The sequence below is a fragment of the Geotrypetes seraphini genome, chromosome 1 (assembly GCF_902459505.1).
Source record: "Geotrypetes seraphini chromosome 1, aGeoSer1.1, whole genome shotgun sequence".
NCBI lineage: Eukaryota > Metazoa > Chordata > Amphibia > Gymnophiona > Dermophiidae > Geotrypetes > Geotrypetes seraphini.
In genome coordinates this window covers 77,709,488-77,736,199 of record NC_047084.1, presented here as the reverse complement: position 1 = coordinate 77,736,199, position 26,712 = coordinate 77,709,488, and the positions used below count along the sequence as shown (strand labels likewise).

At 43.7% G+C, this 26,712-nt stretch overlaps 1 protein-coding gene across 7 annotated transcripts in view; it reads right to left on the bottom strand.

The window, feature by feature from the left end:
- ATP8B1 (ATPase phospholipid transporting 8B1) overlaps positions 1-26,712 on the bottom strand; it is a 281,690-nt gene that overhangs the window by 195,519 nt on the left and 59,459 nt on the right. For 2 of the 7 annotated variants that reach the window (XM_033933768.1, XM_033933776.1), the window contains exon 1: positions 213-701. The exons of 1 other annotated variant lie outside the window; for it this stretch is intronic. The gene's annotated coding sequence lies outside the window, so the exon portion shown is untranslated. Of the gene's footprint in view, positions 1-212; positions 702-768; positions 899-26,712 lie in introns of those variants that run through there. 4 more of the 7 variants (XM_033933758.1, XM_033933749.1, XM_033933784.1 and 1 more) reach the window with 4 other exon arrangements.

The window sequence follows — 26,712 nt, the reverse complement described above, 5'->3', positions numbered from 1 at the left end:
TTTGTGCTAGTTCGAAAAGGTCCTCCAGCGTCATCCCCTTTAGTACCATTAGGGTAGTGACTATGTCAACATTTGGTATGGGGGTTTTTTCATAGTATTTCTCCTTGATATTGTTAATTAAAGTTTCCATAAAATCTTATGAAATTTTAAAAAAAGTTTAAGGCTTTTTCCCTCATTTAAATTAAACCCTATAGCCTATTATTATTATTTACCAGTTCAGCTGAAGCTTTGCTCCACCGGCAACGCAGGGCTAGTCTAACTTTTCATTAGCAGACGCAAATCCCATCACACTGCTCAACTGTGGACTCCATCTGCACACAGATCGGGGGAAAAAAAGGGATGCACAAAGCACAGGAAAGCGTTTTTCTTCATTATAGGGGTTCTGCAAATTAGAGTCCCACCCGGGAACCCAAAAAAACTTTCTGCCCTCAGTATCACAAACTCGAGAGCCAGCTAGGGTGTGGCCGAATCTGGTTACGTTAGGGGCCCACCGGCGAAAACCGAACATCTATCTGCGGGCGGAGGGGGCGCGCGACTCACGTGCACCCAAAGCACGTGCGCCCATTTTAAAGAAAGCCTTCCGAGCCGAGTCTTCGCGGGGGTGGGACGTGAAAGGTTAACCACGATGTGCTCGCCTACCAGGGAGGGAGGGGGGGCGACGAATGCGTGTAAAGGTGGCTGGGAACGTGCGGTTTAAGCCTGGCTCAGGGGGAAGCCAGCAGCCGGCCAAAACGAAGCTGGGCGCAGGAGCGCGCGCGCACCTCTCACCTCCTCTCGCGGAAGGCTCCACCTCGGCCAGTCTTCTGTAGCCCACCTTTTCTTTTTTTCCAGCGGCTTTAACTCGCCTCCCCTTTTCTTATTTAGGTTGGGGTGTTTTTATTTTTTATTTTCTTTTACCTTAGCATAAAAAAAAAAAAAAGAATCGGAAAGATACGCCAGCTTCTCAGAACTAACTCGCGCATCAAACTGATTTCCTGACTGTAGATGGGTGCGTGTCACACTTGACAAACAAGTTGGTCCGCTTGAGCTCTTTGCTTGTTGTGGCTGGTGCTCTTCAAAGGCCCACGTGACCTCAGGTGAAGGAAGGGGGTGGGGGTTTCTACTCGGCTTTCTCCGACCCTTCACTCACTCGCCCCCTCCCTCTTAGCACTTGAATGTTCTCGCATTACACCATTAGCAGCTTTGGAAAAGCAAAGGAGACCTGTAGGCAAAATGTTAAATGCAAAAAAAAAAAAAAAATAAATGCACTACAGACGCATGGTTTGGGGAAAAAAAACAGAGAAAATTATCCTGTTTTCCTCCCCCCATCCAGTTTCAATACACTACATCCCTGAAAGCTTAGGGCTGCTCTAGTCGACACACATGTTAGAATGGTCCACAGTTGGGTTGTGCCCTCTGGCGTTGCTACGTTAAATTCCGTTGAACATGTGAGGGGGTAATGAAGTATCCCAGCTGGCACAGGTTAGAATCAGAACCGAGTTCATACAGAAATTCATCTTGCCGCCAAGAAAAAGTATGCCAACATAGCTGGGTCAGGAGAATTGAAGTCGTGACCATTATTCCAAACAAGATCATGAAGGGCTTAGAGAAGGTGGAAAGGGACAGATTCTTCAGCCTATTGGGAACTACAAGAACAAGGGGGCACTCGGAGAAATTGAAAGGGGACAGGTTTAGAACCGATGCTAGGAAATTTTTCTTCACTCAGAGGGTGGTGGACACCTGGAATGCGCTTCCGGAGGATGTGATAGGACAGAGTACATTAAGGGGATTCAAAGAGGGATTGGACAAGTTCCTGAAGGATACAGGGATTGAGGGATATAGATAGAGGCAGAGATAGGAGTATGAAAGGGTATTGAAAGGTTTTAGACAAGATCACTTACAGGTCATGGACCTGATGAGCCGCCACGTGAGCGGACTGCTGGGCGCGATGGACCCCTGGTCTGACCCAGCGGAAGCAACTTATGTTCTTAAATGTGAAGGCGTACAGCATGAAAGGTACTGTGGTGGATCCCGTGTTGCTTTTCCTCGACAGTAAAATCAGAATTTCTGTATGAACTTGGTCCTGGTTTGTAAGCTATGTAAACTGGAATGCTCATTTACCTGCCTCCACGGTGTTGGTCATTCCCACTAGTTTTGTGATTATTTTATGGCTGTGGGAGTTTTGGGTTTCTCTTTTCCTTTGGACAAGAAAAAGTAAGCCTCCGTTTTTCCCAAATACAGGTACAAGCAAAGATGACCAGAGATGCAATTTCTGGAGATGCAGTCCTGATTTTTATGGTATCTTCACGGCGTCTTGGGTACTGTTTGTAGTCCTGCCTCTTCCTCTCCAGGAGGTCCTGTTTAATCAGAGCAAGCCTGAACTGTCTCACTTCTTACTGTGAAATGAAAAATAGAGTCAAAGCATTAAAATAAATAGCCTAAGAAGACTATAGATTTGGATCTTAAGGAGAAAACAACAGATTGAAAGACCTCAAGGTGGCATTAAAAAAAATGCATGCATAATGATAAGAGGAAGTAGGAAAATGAGAGAATTTTTTTTTTTTTTTAGAAGGTCCTTATGGGAGTATATTATACAGTAGTTTTGCATGGACTAGGACCACTTAAAATTGAACAATGTAGTTCTCTTTGGTGTGTGTATGTGTTCAGTTGTGGGGGGGAGTTGGGGGTGGGGTTAGCAGGAGAGGGCTGCATAAATGTTAGTAGCATCCCTGATAGGCTGTAATATTTCATAGGGTTCCATAGACATGTGAGAAGTAAAAGTGTAACTAAAAATGATGGAAACAAACTGCTAAGGTGGCTATTCTGAAAATATTTACTAAAATACAGTATTTAAAATTGCCAATGATGCTTTCTTTGTATACTTCTCATAGACTCACAAATCACATAAAATTCAGTGGAGGGCTGCAGGTTACACAGGCCTGCTTTAGAGACTGGTCTGATACCAGATAGAGGGGAGAGTGTGACGCAGTGGTTAAAGCTACAGCATCAGCACCCTGTGGTTGTGGGTTCAAACCCCTGCCGCTCCTCGTGACCCTGGGCTAGATTCACTAAGCTTACTTCTCCGTGGGCAATCCGATCCGTGGCCGGGCAACTGATCCACAACACATCCTCACGCAAACGGGGGCGATCAGAGGCACGCCCCCACACCGACCACACTTATCGCTGAAGAGCAATCCCGACGCATGCGCAGACCATCTTCTTTGTCGGTAGATGGTCTGCGTATGCGTTTGCACACGGATCGCCCCAAAAACTCCTCTCCTATTGAAAGTATAGCATCTTGTGGATTAAGGTAGTGAAGCAGAAGCACTTCTGCTAAATTAAAGTTGAAAGGGGACAGATTCAAAACGAATGCTAGGAAGTTCTTGTTTACCCAACGTGTGGTGGACACCTGGAATGCGCTTCCAGAGAGCGTAATAGGGTAGAGTACGGTACTGGGGGTTCAAGTAAGGATTGGACAATTTCCTGCTGGAAAAGGGGATAGAGGGGTATAGATAGAGGATTACTGCACAGGTCCTGGACCTGTTGGGCCGCTGCGTGAGCGGACTGCTGGGCATGATGGACCTCAGGTCTGACCTAGCGGAGGCATTGCTTATGATCTTATGAAACATTCAAAATAGACTTAGCAGATAAAGACAGATTGCTCACCCTCTCCAAGGTAGAGAGGATGAGAGGGCACTCTCTCTAAAGTTAAAAGGGGATAGATTCTGTGCAAACGTAAGAAAGTTCTTCTTCACCCAGAAAGTGATAGAAATCTGGAACGCTCTTCCGGAGGCTGTTATAGGGCAAAACACCCTCCAGGGATTCAAGACAAAGTTAGACAAGTTCCTGCTAAACCAGGACATATGCAGGTGGGGCTGGTCTCAGTTAGGGCACTGGTCTTTGACCTAAGGGCCACCGCGTGAGCGGACTGCTGGGCAAGATGGACCACTGGTCTGACCCAGCAGCGGCAATTCTTATGTATTTGTGCGACAGAAGAGGCTGTGAAGACTTGATTATGGCAACTGTCAGCCACAGGGCCCTGGTTATTTACCTCTATAGATATTGAGTCAAGTTTGCCACATCTTCAGACACAGCTCGCGAGCCCGTGGTTTTAACCTGCAGGTTTAAAGCGGGTCTGCACTGCGGCGTGTTCTGGAACAGAACACACCATAGCGCAGCCCCGCTTTAAACCAGCGGGTTAAAACCACAGGCTCGCACTGCAGAGAAGGGCGGCAGTGCGAGCCGGGAGAGTCAGGGAGGCAGTGCGAGTCGGGGGAGGCAGAGAGCAGGGCAGTTGGGGGAAGTCTGGTTTGGGCTGCAGGGCTGGGATTTCAGGGCAGCAAAGAGCAGGACAGTCGGCAAGGACGTGAGCGACTAGTCCTCAGCAGTCGCTTCTTTTCGGATTGGCCAGCCCAATCGGTGTTCCTTCTCTTTAGTGAATCGCTGCCTTCCTACTTTGCATGCCATTTCACCTCATTTGCATGATCAGATGGATCAGAGGTTGATTGGCCATGAGGTTAGTGAATTGGGTCTATATATACGATCGCAAACACGATCGGTGGGCTTAATGAATCTAGCCCTTAATCCCCCCACCCCCATTGCCCCAGGTACATTAGCTAGATTGTTAGCCTGCCAGGACAGATAGGGAAAAATGCTTGAGTACCTGAATAAATTCATGTAAACTGTTCTGGGTTCCCTTGGGAGAACAGTATAGAAAATTGCATAAATAAAAGACAGACTGCTGTTGTTGTTTACAAAAACTGCAGTAAGGAGGAGGCAGATAATGATGAAGGGGGTTTGCCTGACTTTAGTGGTAGATAAGGCGATAAAATCAACAAAAGCAGAGTGGTGGGATTCCTTGAATACAGCAGATTATAGGATTAAAGGCAGCATAATTTTCACTGAAGGGAATTCATGTAAAGTCAATCAAATTTTTTTACTGGGCGACTAAACAGAATATGACAGCACATACTAAATTTTCTTCCTGGTGTATAATGCTTTAAAATAAATCCTTGGTGTTTGCTCTCAGTCCCAGAGATTTGCATGAGGGAGATTTGCATGCCCTACTGCCTGCGGTGTACGCAAATCTCTCTCCTGTATATTCTCTGAATTCACAAATTCAAAGTGGAAGATATTCTCTGAGCAGTTTTAAATTGGTGTATGTTAGTAGGTGAATTAGGAATATATTGAGATACAGGTTTTTTGGACTATACTACACTTCTCCCTCCAAATTCGTGGGTTTAGGACTCTTGACTTCAGTTATTTGCGCGTTTCTAAACCCTGACCAACCCCCACCTACTGGACGCTCCACCTTACCTGGAAAAATTGCGAATAACTTTAGGCTCTGACACTCCCCCCCTCCCCGGATCTCTCCGCACCTTACCTGCTGGTCTAGCGGTGAAGCGGGGCAGGAGCGATCTTTCTATGCTCCTGCCCTGTGCAGAGCTGAGAACAAAAATGGCTGCCTTGAGTTCCCATGGCCTCACAAGGTAGGAGCGCAAACAAAAATCTAACTCAGCATATTTCTCAAAGTGGAGAAAAAGACCTCAAATTCACGCTCAACAAGATTATTAAATTGTCTTATGAGTTTCGTCATCTTAGGTCATGAAAAACTCCTCATATTTATACTATTTCTCAAACATTTAAGGCCAGATTCTGTATAGGACGTCTAAATGTTAGGTGACGTTTAGACGTCGAGGAGCACAATGCTGAGTGCGATTCTACAATGCATAGACGTACTGTAGAGAATCGCGCTCAGCGGTGCTGAACGAATCTAAGCACATCTATATTGTTAGATGTCCTTTGCAGAATCGCCTTTTAGGTGTTGCATAGATGTCCTAATAACGTCTATAACGTTATCATATGTTAGCATTATGATGTCATTAGAATAGTGATTTTATGCTGTTTGGCTCCTTTTATCATATTTCTCTTCTGTTCCGATTGCCCAGGATCACAAGGAGCAGTGAGGGATTTGAACCAACAATATCAGGGTGCTAAGGCTGTAGCTCTAACCACTGCATCACACACACTCAGATAGTAAACTGCATGTCAATTCCAAAGCCAAGCTTATATTTTCTTGATTCACAAGTCGTCATTTCTCTAGGACAGGTATCAAACATGTACCTTCAACATTTGTCCAGCTCCTCTGCTGTTATAAAAAAAAAAAAAAAAATCAAACAAACCTCTTTTGGGCTCTGTATATATATATATATATATATCATTTTTTTTTTTCATATGCTTTGATTGAGGAACACAGAGCCCAAAAGAGGTTTGTTTGTTTGTTTTAGAAAACAGCAGAGGAACTGGACAAATATTGAAGATATTGCATACTAAATCTTCTAGTTTGTCCAAATAGCAGCATGACTGTCAAGAGGAGCCAATTCTCTGAAACAATAGGGGACTTCATCCTAGAGACAAATTCTCTATCCTTAGGTCTAAGAAGCTGCAAAATGGGATACCATAAATGAAAACTAGGGGCTAGATTCACTAAGCAAACCGATCGTGTACCGATCAGTTTGTGACCCCTTTGCGACCCGATTCACTAACCTCGTGGCCGATCACCTCTGATCCGATTCCGATCCGCGCATGCAAATGAGGGGGAACGGCATTCAAATGATGGCAGGCAGCGATTCATAAACAAAAACCCTGCAACACCGACTGGGCCTGCTGCCCTGCTCCGAATCTCCTCTCCTGTTCCTTGCCATGACTCTTTTGCCTTTTTCTCCTGCCACCCTGCTCTGCCCCAAATCTCCTCTCCTGTTCTTTGCCCTGACGCCTTTTTCTCCTGACGCCCTGCTCTGCCCCGAATCTCCTCTCCTGTTCCTTGCCCTGATGCCTTTTTCTCCTGACGCCCTGCTCTGCCCCGAATCTCCTCTCCTGTTCCTTGCCCTGATGCCTTTTTCTCCTGACGCCCTGCTCTGCCCCGAATCTCCTGCATGGCTCTCTGCCCCTGACTCTCCTGCTCTCTGCCCCAAGCGCTGCCCTGGCCTACCCCCGCAGTGCGAGCCCGTGGTATTAACTCACAGGTTTAAAGCGGGTTAAAACCACGGGCTCGCTGGGCTAGGTAAAAATTTTTTTAAAAAGTTGCTACTCTTTGACACATGCGCAGACCATCTCTCTTTGTTGAGGAAATATTTGAATATGCCCAACAGCAAACGCAAGGGGGTTGTCCGGGTGGATCCCCCTATACCCAGACAAACACCGATGGATCGGTTCCTGATGAGTTCACCAGCTGTAGTGAGAGAGGGAGCGCTCCCTGCGTTTGCTCCAGTGGAAGGAGCCATCGGAGCCTTAGGGTTTGAGACATCGTTATCTCCCCCAGAAGCCTGTTCAACGCCCAATCCAGCTCAGGACGGTGTTGAAGATAGGAACGCTGAGGACCCGACGTGTTCAACACAGACCGGAGGGGGGACCTACGCTGCCCGGGAAACCGAGTCTACATCGAGCAGCAGAGCAGAAGGAGTCGACTCCTTGCTGGCAACTTTGCCAAATATTTGGAAATTACTCCAAAAGTTAGAAGCTGCAGGAACAACATCGACTGGTAAAATGACTAAGGTTGTGAGTAAACGTGACGATTTATCAACTTCAGTTTAGAATATTAAAATGGAATCGGACTCTTAAGTTTGACCAAATAAGTAAGGAAATTTCCGCTCTGCAAACTGTTTCAGCCACTGTAGTCAAAGATAGAGTTCTTTTTCAAAGGAAAATCGAACAATTGGAGAACTTTAATCGGAGGCTTAATCTCTATATATTGAATTTCCCCAAGTCAGTGTTATCTATGCCAGTGTTCTTCAACCACCGGTCCACAAAAATTTTCTGCCGGTCCACAGGGCCAGCATGTGCATCAGGCCTAAAACAATGTTCTTCAACCGCCGATCCACGGTGCAATCGATGCGGCGTTATCTTCAAGCCAGCTCCCTCTTCCTCGCTGATTCAGTGCACAAAGCCACGGGCAGTGGCTCCTACGCGCATCCTGTGCCTGAACTGGAAGCCTTCTCTCTGACATTGCAACGTCAGAGGGAAGGCTTCCAGATGAGGCACGGGACGCGCAAGGAGCTGCTGCCCGCAGCTTTGTGCACTGCATCAGTGAGGAAGAGGGAGCCGGCCTGATGATAATACCGGGGGCAGCATAAAATGGCCAGGCGGGAGCATGCCAGAAGGTAAGGCATAGCATGGAGGGAGGGAGACAACAAAGGTAGGGGGGAATGATTTTATTTTTGAATTTAGTGATTGAATTATGTCTATTTTGAGAATTTACATATGCTGTCAGTGTGCTTTATATAGTTTAATTTTGTGGTTAACCATTATGTGTTGTTAATAAGATTATATTGTGTATATGTGAAAAATGAATGGAAAAAATAGTGTTACAATTAGTACTATTATGGGGGCGGGGTCTGGCCCACAACTTAGCCCAGTGTTCTTCAACTGCCGGTCCACGGACTGATGCCGGTCCACAGAATAATTCTTTTATTTCTGCCGGTCCATAGGTGTAAAAAGGTTGAAAAACACTGATCTACGTCATTGGATTTGTTTAAAAACTACTTAATAGAAAGAGGAACTTTAGTTGTTTCATTGGTCTTTGAACAGGACCTGAACTCAATCATAAAAGCTTTTTTTCGCTCTCTCCAAAATTTATTCATGGGACAGAAGATCTGGATTTTATCAGATGTTACCAAAGCAACCCAAGACCGTAGAAAATTATTCTTTGCCATGCGGGAAGAAGCAGTAAAAATGGGGGCTGCTTTCTTGTTAAACTATCCTTATAATAGTCAGATTAAATATGCTGGGACCAAATATGGTTTTTTTTGCACCAGACCAGCTTCAAAAATTAATGAAAGTATGAAATAGGGCTGGAATAGTAAATAAGCTGGTTTGATTCACGTTAAGCCTTTTCCATTAAAAAAAAGTTTAATTTGATAGATCTCCTAATCTTATCTCTTGTCTTTCCAAAGACAAAATGGGGGTCTAAGGAAGAGATGGTGGAATTTTGTTAATTTTTAATAATTTCAGTTCTAATTTTCCTTTTATTGTTTGCTTCATATTGGAATGTTTTTTTTCTTTCTAAATCATATTCCTCAATGTGTTAAGCTCTGTATTTTTGCAATAAGTGGATACTTGTAAATTTATTTTGACATGCAAATAAATAAATATAAGAACGTAAGAATAGCTTTACTGGGTCAGACCAATGGTCCATCTAGCCCGGTAGCTTGTCCTCAAGGTGGCCAATCCAGGTTACTAGTACCTGGCAAAACCCCCCCAAAAGTAGCAACATTCCATGCTACCGACCCTAGGAGCCCATTCTCACGGTAGCCAATCCAGGTCACTAGTACCTGGCAAAAACCCAAATAGTAGCAACATTCCATTAGAGATAGCTAACATCAATATTTCTTTACCTCCATCTTTCAGCCACATTTCAGACCCCCCCAAAAAACCAAGATGGTTTATAATAAGTATGTCTTCCACCAAGAAAGCACTAGTATATAACCTAAAACTAATTACCCAGCAGTATATAAATATATAGTAGAGAACAATCTAAATACTGCAACTAGCTAGCAAGTGCATTGCTAGCTAGTTGCAGTATTTAGATTGTTCTCTACTATATGTTTTCCACCAAGAAAGCGTTATGTCTGAAATAAGCATAATAGTACTGAGTGCTAGAGCAGCAATAGGTATCTTAACTTAGGAAGAACAGAACAGAACACCAAAGCAGATGGACCTGAGGGTGATGTTCCTTCAGTAAGAACCAAAATATATTTTTTCAAAAATATATATAAGAGAGTTAAGAAGGGACATGTGGCAAAAAAAGATATTAGAATAATAAGTAAAGAGTAAAAAGGAGAGTCCTCAGTTATCACAACTCTAATCCGGGGAACCAACCCCTAAACAGAGTTGACACAAGTTGAACCCAAATCGGGTAAAGTTAGTGATACATCCCTGGAGCTCTCTTATAGTGAGCAATGTGTGCAATACGTGAATCAGTGCAAATGAAAGTTATATATAAAGCCACGACTGTCCGTTCTAAAATCAATTATATATGAGCGTCCAAAATCAAATGTCTAAAAATTGTACTTGACCGCAAAGCTGGAGCCAAAATCAAGGAAAGGAACACAGTACTTATCTTGCATCAATATGACTTGAAAGCATGCTCAATTTCAGTTCAACAGGGTTCTTTGGGCAGATAAAACCCCGTTCCTCGGGAACCACGGCACTGCAAAAGTTCCAAGTGGATACACCAGCAGGTAGCGGCAAATTGAAAGCAGGCGATGACTGATAATCACAGGGATAAAGGCAGAAATGTAGATAGAAAGAAGAATAAATTAGGCATCTCAACAAAGAGGTGAAAAAATATACCTGGAGACATGACACTAGTGTTAATTTGGAGGACCTGGCGAAGAAACCCCGAGGAACATGTGCTGCTACTTTAGCATACACATTCAGCCCACACCTGGGGCATGCAATGCTACTAAGTTAGTAGTGTGCTCCTTATGAGTAGGAAGACTGACATCACCTAGGTACGCTGAATAGTTGAATCTTGCAAGAAGCACTATGGGGCCAGTAATCCCCGAACCCTGGAGTTGGGGAACTCCAACACTTCTGGAAAAAGCAAAAATATCAAGGAGGTACAGGTACAAGACTTTAGGAATATTCACTGGGTATTACTAAACTGCGGAAGAGCTTCTTACCATGGGCTAGCGACGTAAATGCTCTGACACTCATAGGAACTGAATGAGCGATGGAACATTTACCTCGCCAGCCCACAGTAAGAAACTCTTCCACAGTTTAATAAAAGGAGCCCATTATCTGTTAAAAATGTTCAGTTCTTAAAAAACCCCAGTTCTTTTGTATTTCATTGTAATTATATGCTACTCATTGCAATTCTGGCTTATTGTTTGGTTTTGTAATAATTTATAATACTGTGATTTTTTGTGGTATGTCCCATTTTTATTTACGTTCTGTATGATTAATAAAATTTCTCACTTACAATGTGATAAGAGAGTACAGAACACAGGGTTGAGAACTATATTATGCAAATTATAGTTCTGTGTACAAGAAATCACTAAAGTAAATATATACTGTACAAGGTAATCAAAAATGTACTAATGTAAATAAGAGTTTTGAAATGAAAGGGTGTGCTCAGAACCAGAAATTTAACCACAACTGAGGGCTCAAAAATCATCTAATAGCCAGTAAAACTGGCTTGTCAAGAAATGTTTACCATTGCTGTATAACACTACTCAGTCATACAGTGTCCTTTAAATGATTGCATGTTGACTTCCGGTTGACGCTTGAATGTGATGACAGTGTGAGCTGAAAGCTCCCACTTTCAACTGCAGATCGATCTAATGCCATTTTTTTTGCATAGTTTTATACATAAAATGCAGTTTTCTTTTGTATTGCACTATCTTTATTAAATGGATTTTTAAAAAGCCAAATCAGATCCTCAACCAGCTAACAAATGGCTGAAATCTGCTCCTCCCTCACCAGAGAAGTCGGGCAGAAGTGAAGAACATGAGGCGGATGATGACCCCATTTTGACTGAACTGAAAAGCATTAAAGCTATGATGAAAAATCATCTAGATATCTCTCAAGACATGAGATAGGAGCTTGGGTCTATTCACTCTCAGATCGATGCCTCACACCAGCACTTTGAACAGCTTAATTGCCCTCTTTCTGCAGTGGAAACTGAAATACTGGCTGTTCACGCCAATTCCACCACCATTCAGAAACTCATGGCCAACATAGAAGACATAGCTCTACATAAGAACATAAAAGCTGTCGCTGCTGGGTCAGACCAGTGGTCCATCATGCCCAGCAGTCCGCTCATGTGGCAGCCCTTAGGTCAGAGACCAGTGCCCTAACTGAGACTAGCCTTACCTGCATACATTCTGGTTCAGCAGGAACTTGTCTAACTCTGTCTTGAATCCCTGGAGGGTATTTTCCCCTATAACAGCCTCCGGAAGAGCATTCCAGTTTTCTACCACTCTGGGTGAAGAAGAGCTTCCTTACGTTTGTACGGAATCTGTCCCCTTTTAACTTTAGAGAGTGCCCTCTCGTTCTCCCTATCTTGGAGAGGGTGAACAACCTGTCTTATCCACTAAGTCTATTCCCTTCATTATCATGTCCCCTCTGTCTCCTCTTTTCAAGGAAGAAGAGGCCCAGTTTCTCTATTCTCTCACTGTACAGCAACTCCTCCAGCCCCTTATCCATTTTAGTCGCTCTTCTCTGGACCCTTTCGAGTAGTACGGTGTCCTTCTTCATGTACGGCGACCAGTGCTGGACGCAGTATTCCAGCTGAGGGCATACCATGTCCCAGTGCAGCAGCATGATAACCTTCTCCGATCTGTTTGTGATCCCCTTCTTAATTATTCCTAGCATTCTGTTTTCCCTTTTTGCCTCCTCCGCAATGGCTCTAGAAGAAGCAATATTCGTATTTTGGGAATGCCTGAAGGCACTGAGGGTGCCGATACTATGGCTTTTATCTCATCCTGGCTACCGAAGTTTCATGATCTCGAGTTCTCTCCTGCTCTCGAGCTGGAACATGCTCACCGTACACCGTCCAAATTCATCCCAGGTAACAAGCATCCCAGACCCATCGTGGTAAAGCTTCTTCGATTCAAGCAAGCCCTCCAGATCCTCATTGCTGCCAAAGGAAAAGCCTCCATAGTACATCAGAGTCGCAAGATACTCATTGTCCCTGATCTGGCACCTTTCACCGCTGCAAAGAGAAAATCCTTTCTAGCCCTCCTTCAAGAGCTTAAAGACCTGGGGGACTTTTCAACCCGGCACACTTCAAAATTACTTATTGAAATCATACTGACAACTATTCTGATCCCGAGCTACTGAGAAAATGGATCCAACAAACCAAAATGGGGTGACTTTCTGCCAGTTTTCTCTCTATTTCGTTCTTGAGTGACTTTGCTTTGCTGAATGTCTCCTCTGTGGTCAGGGCCGGATTTTCCTATAGGCTAACTAGGCTTCAGCCTAGGGCCTCAAGATCAAGAGGGGCCTACATTCCAATTGTTAGCAAAATTAAAATTACACTATTCTAAAAACAGTGAACACTAAACTGAAAATAAGGAGAAATTCTACGCTTCGGGATCGGAACCAGCTCTGACTGCAATGGGGCGCCGACTCGGCATCTCCCTTTCTTTTTCTCACCCTGGGAGGAGGATCGGGGAGGGAAAGACGTCAGTCTGGAAACAGCTGGGTAAAGCCCAGCCCCGCGGGGAGAGAGGCAAAACATGGATCCATCAGGACAGGGCGGCCCAGACTGGCATCGGGGTGGGGTGGGGGTTTCAGTGGAAGGGGGATGGGAGGCAGGCAGGCTGGCATCGGAGGGGGGTGGGGGGTTTAATGGAAGGCAGGCAGGCAGGAAGGCATGGGGGGTGTTCAATGGAAGGGGGGATGGGAGGCAGGCGGGCATCGGAGGGGGGGTGAGGTGAGGAAGGACGCACTGGGGGAACTATGGACATAGGAAGGGGCAATGTTGTGTGTTATGTTTGATTAGTTATTGTTACAAGTACTATATATGGTGCTAAGAATAAATGTCCAAATAAGTGTTCTCGACTTTTTTTTATTTATTATCCGTGTCACATTTTTTATAAAGGTTAGTATCAATAATAACATGTTTCATTTAACATATTGATATATATCACAGTAATGATGTATTTTATTATCTCTCATGTAATTTACAAACTTAAAAATGGGAGGTGAAAGGGCCTCATAAGTGGAATAGCCTAGGGCCTCTTTTCATCTAAATCTGGCCCTGTCTGTGGTAGAGAACATGTTAACTAGCGTTTTTTCAAAATTTCTATTTTTCGACAGCTATGTTTTTTCTAATGGTTATGCTTCTTTCTCTTCGTTGGTATTGCTAGTATTTTTCTACATGTGCTTCCGATTCAAATTTCTTTTTCATCCATGTTGGTTCTACTCGCAAGTCTATAACAACCTATTCCCTCGACTTATGTGAATCATCATTGCTTATTATGCTTATATGACTATTACTGATATTTACTGCCTATTAATATCTCCCGAACTGATGCCTTTTTTTTATTTTTTTTGGTCCACTAACCAAACTTTAGGATTATACTCCCTGTACTAGTCCCTCTAACACTTGGACTTTATGCTGTTGGAACAGATGTAATCTCGGTAGTTCTGTCCCTGCTCTCCTACTTTTCTCCAAACTAATGCTCTTTGTCGCTTTACTAATATTATTACTTAGGACCCCCTCACAAAACTGATATATTCTCCTCCTTGCTGTATAGTAACTTTTTTCAGATATTTCCTCTCAGTTTACTATCTCATGAACGGAGCCTGTACTCTCCTTTCTCCTGTCTTCTCACATTATGGCTATTGTCCCAGCTGTATTTACTATACTTAATTACTTCTTAATTACTTCTCATTCCCTTAATGCCAACTGTTTCCAGAATATAGAGTACTTAACTATTCTTCTTCTTTATTAACCCACAACAGGTCTACGAGTCCTGTTTTAACAGGCACTATTTCCTGCTTTCATTCCCTGCTTGTCTTTTTATTGCTTTTTCAGAGTGATGGCTGCGAATCTCCCTGACTAGTAGGTTTCTTTGTTGACTCTCATTTGGCCATTATATATCTCTTAGATTTCTTATCTCTCCTTATTGGGTGGGCAATGCTGAGGAAATATACCTTATCCCTTGACTTTCGCATATTTACAACTTACCAAATATTAAACTTTATGGGGCTCATAATCAAAACGGAAATATGCCTAAAAACCGACCTAAATCGGCACTTAGACGATCAGTGAGACAAGTCGTCCAAGTGCCGATAATCGAACTGGGTTTTAGACATATCTAAAAACAACTTAGGCCTCCACAGTGCTGCAGTACACCCAGAGCTAAAAGAGGCATTGTAGGAGAAGTGGTGAGGGCAGGATTTGGGCAGGACATGGGCTGTCCTAGACTTAGTCATACTGTATGTATAACCGAAAGTTTAACAACACTGCCTAGACGGAACTTGGACGTTGTGACTTAGGCCATCTAAAACCAGGTCTAAGTCACAAGAAAGTATCCAAAATAACCAGATAAACACTGCAGGGGCAAAGTACAGACCCATTCACACTCCCCCAATGATCACTGACCTCACCCCCGCCATAAAATCTATATATATAAAATCGGATGTATGTATGTATGTGCCGCGATCACGCAAAAACGGCTTGACCGATTTGAACGAAACTTGGTATGCAGATCCCTCACTACCCGGGATGATATGTTCTGGGGGTCTCGCGGCCCACCTGCACACGTGGGCGGAGCTACAAACAGATAATCGGATTTCACCCATTCATGTCAATGGAAAAAATGTAAAGAGCTGCCAACGCAAAAACGGCTTGCCCGATTTGAACGAAACTTGGTATGCCGATCCCTCACTACCTGGGGTGATATGTTCTGGGGGTCTCACGGCCCACCTGCACATGTGGGCGGAGCTACAAACATAAAATCAGATTTCACCCATTCATGTCAATGGAAAAAATGTAAAACAGCTGCCAACGCAAAAACGGCTTGCCCGATTTGAACGAAACTTGGTATGCAGATCCCTCACTACCTGGGGTGATATGTTCTGGGGGTATCGCGGCCAACCTGCACACCTGGGTGGAGCTACAAACATAACTTCAGATTTCACCCATTCAAGTCAATGGGAAAAATGTAAAAAGCGGTGGGACCGATTTGAACTAAACTTGGTATGCTGATCCCTCACTACCTGGGGTGATATGTTCTGGGGGTCTCGCGGCCCACCTGCACAAATGGGCGGAGCTACAAACAGAAAATCAGATTTCACCCATTCATGTCAATGGAAAAAATGTAAAAAACTGCCATTCTCACAGTAATTCCAACTACCTGGGGTGATATGTTCTGGGGGTCTCGCGGCCCACCTGCACACGTGGGTGGAGCTACAAACAGAACATCAGATTTCACCCATTCATGTCAATGGAAAAAATGTAAAAAGCTGCCATTCTCACTGTGACCAATTTGGATGAAACTTGGTATGCAGATCCCTCACTACCTGGGGTGATATGTTCTGGGGGTCTCGCGGCCCACCTGCACACGTGGGCGGAGCTACAAACAAAATCAGATTTCACCCATTCATGTCAATGGAAAAAATGTAAAAAGCTGCCATTCTCACAGTAATTCACAAACGGCTTGACCGATTTGAACGAAACTTGGTATACAGATCCCTCACTACCTGGGGTGATATGTTCTGGGGGTCTTGCGGCCCTCCTGCACACGTGGGCGGAGCTACAAACAGAAAATCACATTTCACCCATTCATGTCAATGGAAAAAATGTAAAAAGCTGCCATTCTCACAGTCTTGACCAATTTGAACGAAACTTGGTATGCAGATCCCTCACTACCTGGGGTGATATGTTCTTGGGGTCTCGCGACCCCCCTGCACACGTGGGCGGAGCTACAAACAGAAAATCGGATTTCACCCATTCATGTCAATGGAAAAAATGTAAAAAGCTGCCATTCTCACAGTAATTCACAAACGGCTTGACCGATTTGAACGAAACTTGGTATGCAGATCCCTCACTACCTGGGATGATATGTTCTGGGGGTCTCGTGGCCCACCTGCACATGTGGGCGGAGCTACAAACAGAAAATCAGATTTCATCCATTCATGTCAATGGAAAAAAATGTAAAAAGCTGCCATTCTCACAGTAATTCACAAACGGCTTGACCGATTTGAACGAAACTTGGTATGCAGATCCCTCACTACCTGGGGTGATATGTTCTGGGGGTCTCTCGGCCCACAACTCTATGTTGCTTGCTCAAGGGTGGGTTCACCCAACAATTTATATGTTCTTGCTCCTGGAGGTGAAACTAAAAATGTTGTTTATAATCACGTTTTGCATTAGTTGTATTGTATTCATTTTGTCAAATATTTCACATTATAATTTGAATATTGTATTTTTTATTAAGCTGTAAAACAATAATTTCATTCACCACTATAAAGTATCTTTATTTGAATCCATTTACAGTGTTATTGCTATAATTAAATACCCATGCAACGCCGGGTCATCAGCTAGTTGGTAATAAAAATGTCACATATTTGCCTCCAGAACATCAGTACCTGGCAGCCTGGCATAGGAAAGCCTAGTAGAGTTGCACAGATGTGGCTTAAATGGTCTGGGGGTGGGCTAGTGAACCATGGAGAGGACTACCCAGGCCCATAAGCCACTTTAACCACTGCATGCATGGTGAAACATGTGCACCCCCCAAAACCCCATATGTACTGCTTATAAGTGGTACCTGCAGCCATAAGGGCTATTAGGGTGGTAGACAGGTGGGTCTAGTAGGTTCTGGAGGGTGTTTTGGTGTGTTCACCATGACCTATAAGGTTGTTGTGAGATGTGTATGTGGCAACCTTTTTGTGAATTTCACAGCAGTGCCCTGTAAGGTACCCACTATTCTGATTCAATGTTTGGGTGTCCAGTCCATCGCTTTACTGACTCCGCCCATGTCCAAAAGGTCTTTTCTAGGCGTTTTTTATTTGGATGAATTTTTGGATGAAAATGGGGTATAAAGATTTGGATGATCAGACGGCTGGATGTTCAGTTAGATGATTTTCGTGGAAAAAAATATTTTGGACGTATTTTTTGAAAAAGGACTTTTTTCATGCCCGACTTTGGGCGACTAGCGACTTAGGCCCAAAACAGATTTAGACGTATCTTTTGATTATACTCCTCCATGGTTATGGCTTACCGATGTTTCTTCAAGCTACTGCTCTCTGTCTCTTAATGTTATTACTCTCACCGATCTTCTTACTAAACAGCTTATCATTGCAAAGTGTTACACTACAGCTGGTTTTTCCATAAGGGTATATCATGTACTGTACTTTCACTGACTCTAAGTTAATGTCAATAGTCTCAGGATAATTTTATTTTTAAATTTTTCCACTTTAGCAAATATCTCACCCTATTTGTGATTATTCTGCTTCTTAATATACATTTCGGCCCTGATTCTACAAAGTGCGTCCCGATTTTAGGCAGCTGTAGGGGTCCTACAGCTGTCTAATCAGCCAATCGGGATGCACGTTTTTAAAAAAAATGCTCCCCAGGCAGGCCGCCTATATTGAAGGCGCCTCCGAGAGCCTAGGGAGGCCCGCAAGACGCCTTAGCTCGCCTAAGAGCCTTAGGCGGCCCTACGCGTCTCCCTAGTAGAGGAAGAGACGCTTAAAATGTAGGCCAGCAAAATGCTGGTCTACATTGTAAGTAGACGCGGCCGCTATACTTATGGCAGCAAGGGATCTCCCTGCTGCAATAAGTATAACGGCCGCGGCCGCCTGTCCCATCGCCGGTAGGAGGATGCCCAATCCTCCTGCCGGAACCCCCCTGGAACTCCCCTCCCCCCAAACTGGTAATCGCCAGCAGGAGGATGTGCAATCCTCCTGCCGGAAAGCCCGACGACCCCCCCAAAAAACTAACCTCCCTCCCCCAACTAACCTTTAAATGTTGGTCGGCTGGACGGGTCTTGCTGCCGTCCAGCCGATAGGCTCGCTTCGTGGAAATAAGACAGGCCCGCCCTTTCCCGGCCCATCCCCGCTAAATCTAAGGCCTGATTGGCCCAGGCTCTAGAAGCCTGGACCAATCAGGCCTTAGGCATAGCGGGCTGCCCATCCCCACTAATCCTAAGGCCTGATTGGTCCAGGTGCCTAGCCCAATAAAACAGGGGAACCAATTCCACAAAAATCGAACAAGCAAGAGCAAAGTGGAAATGTCCAATCGGAATGGTGCACAAAGAAGTGTCTTTCAACTCATCTGATAAATCCAATGATCTTTATTCATCCAAAGCAATTCAAACATCCAAAGCAACTCAATGACTCGACATGATCATGTTTCGACCATCCGGCCTGCATCAGGAGTCTTAGGAGTCTTTGGGTATCAAATGGTCTGTTTAGTAACAAGTGGTCTAAAGTAAAACGATCATACCGTTGCTCCGAATCTGTAGTGCTGCAAAACAACTCGGCCATGCCAACCGCCATTTCTTCCAAAGTTGAGTCCTTATTAAAACGCTGGTCTTCCCCCTATCCTTGACATGGTGGGGATGTATTGAGGCAATTGAGATAACCATCACCCCAATTGTCAACTACTATTTATCCATATTACCTAAATTAGCTCCACATGACTTCTATAAATCTATAGAAGGTAAACTTATTGAATATCTGTGGTGTAAGAAAACTCCAAGGATTGCCTTAAAAATACTGAAATCCTCCAAAGAAAATGGCAGCTTGGGATTTCCGGACTTCTTCCTCTATCACATCGCTGTGCTCCTCAGATCAGGGCCGGATTAACGAATAGGCCTAAGAGGCACGTGCCTAGGGTCCGAAATTGTGAGGGGGGCCCACTCACCATCACCTTTCCAATTTTTTATTTTTTTTTAACGGCCATGACAGCAAGATTGGGCCTCCCCTCCCCCCGATGACAGCAAGATCGGGTCTCCCCTCTCCCCGATGACAGCAAGATCGGGCTCCCCCTCCCCATGACAGCAAGATCGGGCCCCCTCCCCCAGATGACAGCAAGATTGGGCTCCACCACGGCATCGGACAGCAAGATCAGCCCCAGCACCTGCGAGAAGTGCTCAGCCCAAAGTTCCCCTCTGACACAGCTTCCTGTTTCTGCCTGGGCAGTTCGTGTCAGAGGGAAGCATTGGGCTGAGCACCGCTTGCAGGTGCTGTGGCTGATCTTGCTACCTGCTGGCTGTAGAGCATTCTTCGCCGTATCTATGGTATATATGCAGGAGCCTCTGCAGCAGATGAGCGCCATGGGAGGGGCGGCTCTGGAATGCGTGAAGAGGGAGTTCCGGTGGGTGGGAAGGTTTGCTGCAAGTATTGGGCGCAGTGGGAAAGGAGGAAGAGGAGTAACTGGTGGCACGAAGGGTACTACAAACTGCAGCTCCTCTGAGAAGTCCGTAGAGGGGGATGCAGGGCCTGGATTCAGTGGGGAAGAAGGAGCTGGAGAGGAGTGCAGGCTGCAAGCACCCCGAGGAGCTGAGGGGGAGAAGTGGAAAGAGCAGAGGTCAGAAGGAACAGGAGAAGGTGATGGTGGGGAGGGTTACAGGCCACAAACCTTCCAATTAATAATGTAAGTGGTGACCTGCGCAAAGGTGAGGGGAAGGGAGGGAGATGGGCCTGGGGTGAAGGCTCGGAGTGGGAGAGAGAGAGAGAGAAAGGGGCAGTTGGGGAGAAGGGAGAGAGAGAAGAGGGCAGACGGATGTCAGTTGCGAGGGGAGAGCAGATGCTGAATGGAAATGGCGAAAGAGAACACATACTGGATGGAAGGAGGGGAGAAAGAAAAAAGCATATACTGGATGGGGTAGAAGAGAGTTAGTGAGATAGTGGAGGGGTGAAGGAAAGGGATGGCAATTTGTGGGTAGGCACAGTAAAAAGAGGGAAACTGAGGACTGAATAGTAAGAGAAAATTTAATTTAGACAGAAGAAGAAAATAGAGAAGAGAGAGATGCCAGAGCATGGGGGGAAAGGGGGAAGGAGACAGAAATATCTGATCTGAGTGGAGGAAATGAGAAGAGAGAGGGAAATGGAAGGAGACAGATGCCAGCCCATGAGGAGAACAGAGGGAAGAAGATGGATGCCAGACCAAGGGGGCAGGGGGAGGGAAGGAGGAAAGATGGAAAGGGGTTGGTAGACAGTTTCTGGAAGGGGCAGACAGTGAATGGAAGGAAGAAAATGACAACATGAGGAAATCAGAAACTGGGAGACAAAGGTTGTTAGGTCTCATCAACTCGTGCTCGAGTCCTAGTCCATTATTAGATGAATATTGGAGAAGAGCAAAGAACACCAAAACCCTCTATACCTTTGCTTCATCGACTACAGCAAAGCTATTGACTGTGGATTACAATAAACTATGGAGAACTCTAGGGCAAATGGGAATACCCAAATTCAGCTGATAGAGAACCTATATGAAAATCAAGACGACAAAGGTAGAAAAAAATATTATATTTTTAAATTTTTTTGTTATAGGATAAAGTAGTATTTTAGCTATGTTAATAAATGTTTATAAATAGAAAATGGAAATACGGTGATCATTTTATTGGACTAATTTTAATACATTTTTGACTAACTTTTAGAGGCCAAATTCTCCTTCCTCAGGTCAGGTCAGAATACTTTAACAGCAGTATACTTTACTGACCTAAGGAAAGAGGGTTTGACCTCTGAAACCTAATTAAAAATGTATTAGTCCAATAAAATGATATCTTATTTTCCATTTTTTTTATTTGTTAATTTGTAAAGTGATTTGAATCTCCTTATTGTCTGCTGATCTTCTTTTGTTCCACGTTGGATTCTTTGGTGGACCGCTTGCCTTGTTGTTTTGTTACAAATTAGCATACATGGAGTGGAACGTACTAGAGGAGTTACAGATTTGGTTGTTTATACATATGGGTTAAAGTTGGATGACAGAGTGAGGCAGTTGAGACGAGTTGCAAACTTGGTTATTAATAAAGACTTATGTTTTGGATAGTATTACTGCATTTGAACACTTTTATATACGTATGGAAAGGGTTCAGAGTTAAAGTCCTGGGCAAGTAGGTGGGAAGGGAAGGAAGGGGGGTTTTGTTCAGAGATGTTTGGGGCTTGCATAGAACTAAAACTGTACACTGGCACTGGTATGGTAATCTTTGTTATTTGTTTTGAGTTTTATAATAAAAGAAAAAAAATAAATACAAGTGGAAATAAAGAAGTAAATAATAAAACAGGTAAATGGGGGCGGGATGGGGGTGGGGCAAGGGCAGAGCAGAGCTAGGGGCAGAGCTAGGGGGCCCAGTGTACTTGTGTGCCTAGGGGCCCTCGAAGAATTAATCCTGCCCTGCCTCAGATACAGCTCTTTTTGGGTACAAGATTCTGTTCCAGTGGATCCATCGCTCTGCTTGGTTTTCTATAGAACAATCCCTAGTTTCTCCCATCCCACTCTCATGTCTACCATATGCTCCTTTGCATATGATCTCTGATAAATCTGTTACTATTATTGCCACTATTCATGCGATCCAACATTTTGACTATTTCCCATCAAAATAGATTGCACACTATTTCATCTCCTCTTTGGTAGAATCATCAAATCCAAATTGATAACCATCCCATTCATTGGCGCACTTGGATGGACAGAGGTGTTTGGTTGTTGGACCATATTTCCGAAAATAATATTCTCTTATCCTTCTCCCAAATCATGGGCAAATTTGCCATTCCCTCATCAGAATTTTTTCATTGGCTACAACTTTCTCATTGCATTAAAAATGTTCACCTCCATTTCTGAATATCCCAAATCGTCAGCTTTTCTCTCGTTCTCACGTCTAGGATTCACTTTGGGTCACTCCACATCTATTTTCTATAGGGAGCTGCGCTCCAAACTTTACCCCAGATCCCAAAGGTCCACTGACATATGGTCTAGTGAAACGTCATGGAAGGGATCTGCCAAGGATTTGGAGCTCTATTTTAGCAAGATTCTACGACCTACAGCATTTTCTAGTCCAGGATTGGGAACTCCGGTCCTCGAGAACCATATTCCAGTCAGGTTTTCAGGATTTCCCCAAAGAATATGCATTGAAAGCAGTGCATGCAAATAGATCTCATGCATATTCATTGGGGAAATCCTGAAAACCTGACTGGAATATGGCTCTCGAGGACCGGAGTTCCCTACCCCTGTTCTAGTCTCTCACTATCCCTCTATTTCCTATCTTATAAAGCCTGCTGGACTCCGAATAAGATGTTTTGTGCTGGTCTCAAGGACTCTAATCTCTGCTGGCACTGCCATTCGGACTTGGGGGACTTACATCATATGATTTTTTTCTTGCCCTAATATTGCTACTTTTTGGTCACAAGTTTGGAATATCATCAAACAGATCCTCCCGATACAATCAGAACTTTCTACTGATATACTTATGTTTAGAGCTCTCGCTACTGAAGACTCCTTAAACACCTGGCAGAAATCTTTACTTAACACTTTGATAGCAATTACTATCCAAATTATTTTACATAATTGGAAATCTGCACACCTCTTGAAAATTACATTCTGGTGGAAACACAGTCCTTCTGATATACCTATATGAAGCTAAAGCAGTGGAATTCTCCAATAGACAACATATAGTTAATAAGATTTGGACTCCCATAATGAACTTCTCTTAACTGCCAATGACATTTCCACTGTAATCTTTTCTTTTTTTTAAATTATACTTCATATTTTGATATAATAAGATTTGAAGATAATAATTTGGTAAATGCCCCTTTTACACACTCCTTCACCACCACTTATTGATTGAGCATGGTACAATCCTTTCCTCCCTCTCCAGGTTGCCTTGTGTGATTACAAATTCCATAGTATATGTATGCTCTTTGAAATTATTATTCATTCATCACGTTATCACACATTTGGCATCTGCCATATCTGTTTTATTTGTTTTGGTCTATTTGACTAAAAATTTCAATAAAAATATTTGAAATCTAAATTATTGCATGTAACTGAATAAATAGCTTCACAAAATATCACGCTGCTTAACAATTACACCTAAATGTAATTTTTTTCTGAATGTATTTGTCTATTAACACAGTGGTTCCCAACCCTGTCCTGGAGGAACACCAGGCCAATTGGGTTTTCAGGCTAGCCCTAATGAATATGCATGAAGCAAATTTGCATGCCTATCACTTCCATCATATGCAAATCTCTCTCATGCATATTCATTAGGGCTAGCCTGAAAACCCGATTGGCCTGGTGTTCCTCCAGGACAGGGTTGGGAATCACTGCACTAACATTACTGTTTAGTCTTTGAGCAAGTAATTTTATAATAAGGTTCTGAAAATAAGAGGGTAGAAGGAGCCTACTTTTCTGTATAAAATACTAACATAAATGGCAGGCACATCCCCCTTATCAAGCCATGCTACAGGTTTTTATCTTGGGCTGGTGAGGTAAATGCTCCGACACTCACAGGAATCCTACGAGCTTTGAAGCATTAAGGGGGTCTTTTACTAAGGCGCGCTAAATGCTAACGCGTTCATAGAATATAATGGGCACGTTAGCATTTAGCGTGTGCTAAATTGGTTAGCGCACCTTAGTAAAAGACCCCCTAACTGCACAGGCTCGCGTTAAAAACCTCCAGTGAAGCTTGATTAAAGGGACCGACAATACCTGGCAAGATCCCAAGGAGTAAAACATATTTTATAATGCTTATCCTAGGAATAAGCAGTGGATTTCCCATCTTAATAATGGTTTATGGACTTTTGTTTTAGGAAGTTATCCAAACCTTTTTAAACCCTGCATAGCTAACTACTCTTACCACATCTGACAATGACTTCTAGAGTTTAATTACACATTGAGTGAAGAAATATTTTCTCCAGTTTGTTTTAAATCTATTGCTTAATAGCTTCATAGCATGCCCCCTAGTCCTAGTATTTTTGGAAAGAGTAAACAAGTGATTCACGTCTACTTGTTCTACTCCACTCAGTTTTTTATAGAACGCTATCATATCTCCCCTGAGCAATCTCTTCTCCAGCCTGAAGAGCCCTTGACTTTTTATCCTCTCCTTATAGAGAAGTCATCCCATTCCTTTCATCATTTTCATTGCCCATTTTGGCATTTTGGAGATGTGACTACCAGAATTGCACACAGTATTCAAGGTGAGACCACATCGGTGTCAGATCAAAAGCGCGCCGGGACAAAGGCGCGCCCAGACAATTGAGTGCAGCGCGGAGTCGCGCACCGCTCAAAATTACTGTTTTTAGGGCTCCGACGGGGGGGCATGGGGGGGAACCCCCCTCCACTTTACTTAATAGACATTGCGCCGCGTTGTGGGGGGTTTGGGGGTTGTAACCCCTCACATTTTACTGAAAACTTCACTTTTTCCCTGTTTTTATTGAAAAAGTTAAGTTTACAGTAAAATGTGGAGCGTTACAACCCCCCAAACCCCCCATAACGCCAGCGCGATGTCTATTAAGTAAAGTGGGGGGGTTCCCCAACAAAACCCCCCGTCAGAGCCCCTAAAAACAGTAATTTTGAGCGGTGCGCGCCTCCGCGCTGCGCTCAATTGTCTGGGCGTGCCTTTGTCTTTCGTGCCGTTGTCTATGAACCGGCTACATCACAGAGCAATACAAGGGCATTATAACATTCTCATCTTTGTTTTTCATTCCTTTCCTGATAATTCCTAACATTCTATTTGCTTTCTTAGCCACATCTGCACACTGAACTGAGGGTGTCAAGATATCCTCAATGACAACAACTAGATCCTTTTCTTGGGCAGTAACTCCTAATGTGGAACCCTGCTTTACATAGCTATACTTTGGGTTTCCCAAATGCATCACATAAGAACATAAGAATATCCTTACTGGGTCAGACCAATGGTCCATCTAGCCCAGTAGCTCATCCTCACAGTGGCCAATCCAGGTCACTAGTACCTGGCAAAAACCTAAAAGAGTAGCAACATTCCATGCTACCGATCCAGGGCAAGCAATTGGCTTCCCCCATGTCTGTCTCAATAATAGACTATGGACTTTTCCTCCAGGAAATTATCCAAACCTTTCTTAAAACCAGCTATACTATCCACTCTTACCACAACCTCTGGCAATACGCTCCAGAGCTTAACTATTCTCTGAATGAAAAAATATCTCCTATTGGTTTTAAAAGTATTCCCCTGTAACTTCATTGAGAGTCCTCTAGTCATTGTAATTTTTGATGGAGTGAAAAAACGATCCACTTGTACCCATTCTACTCCACTCAGGATTTTGTAGACTTCAGTCATATCTCCCCTCAGCTGTTTCTTTTCCAAACTGAAGAGCCCTAACATTTTTAGTCTTTCCTCATATGAGAGGAGTTCCATCCCCTTTATCATCTTGGTCGCTTTTCTTTGAACCTTTTCTAGTGCCACTATATCTTAAGATAAGGAGACCAGAATTGAACACAATACTCCAGGTAAGGTTGCACCATGCAGTGATACGGAGGCATTATAACATTCTTAGTCTCGTTTACCATCCCTTTTCTAATAATTCCTAGCATCTTGCTTGCTTTTTTGGCTGCCGCCGCACATTAAATGAAAGGTTTCATCATATTGTCTACAATGACACCCAGATCTTTTACTTGGGCCTTAACCCCCAAAGTGGACCCTAGCCATCTGGTAACTGTGATTTGGGTTATTCTTCCCTATGTGCATCACTTTGCATTTGTCCATATTAAATTTCATCTGCCACTTGGATTCCCAGTCTTCCAGTTTCCTAAGGTCTGCCCTGCAGTTTTTCACAATCTGCATGCGTTTTAACAACTTTGAACAGTTTAGTGTCATCTGCAAATTTAATCACCTCATTTGTCATTCCAATTTCCAGATCATTTATAAATAGGTTAAATAGCACCGGTCCCAGTACAGATCCCTGAGGAACTCCACTGTTTACTCTCCTCCATTTAGAAAAATGACCATTTAACCCAACCCCCTGTTTTTTTATCTGATAACCAATTCCTAATCCACAACTGAACTTTGCCACCTATCCCATGAGTCTTTTATTTTCTCAGGAGCCTCTCATGAGGAACTTTGTCAAAAGTATTCTAGATACACTACATCGACCAACTCGCCTTTATCCACATAGAGGGCATAATCAAAGGAAACGTCAAAGGATGTATGGTTCTAGACACCCAAAGTTGGAAGTGATAAAATGTCCATTCTTGAAAAATATGTCTATAATATTATTTTTTCAAAAATAGTCTTATCTGGACAT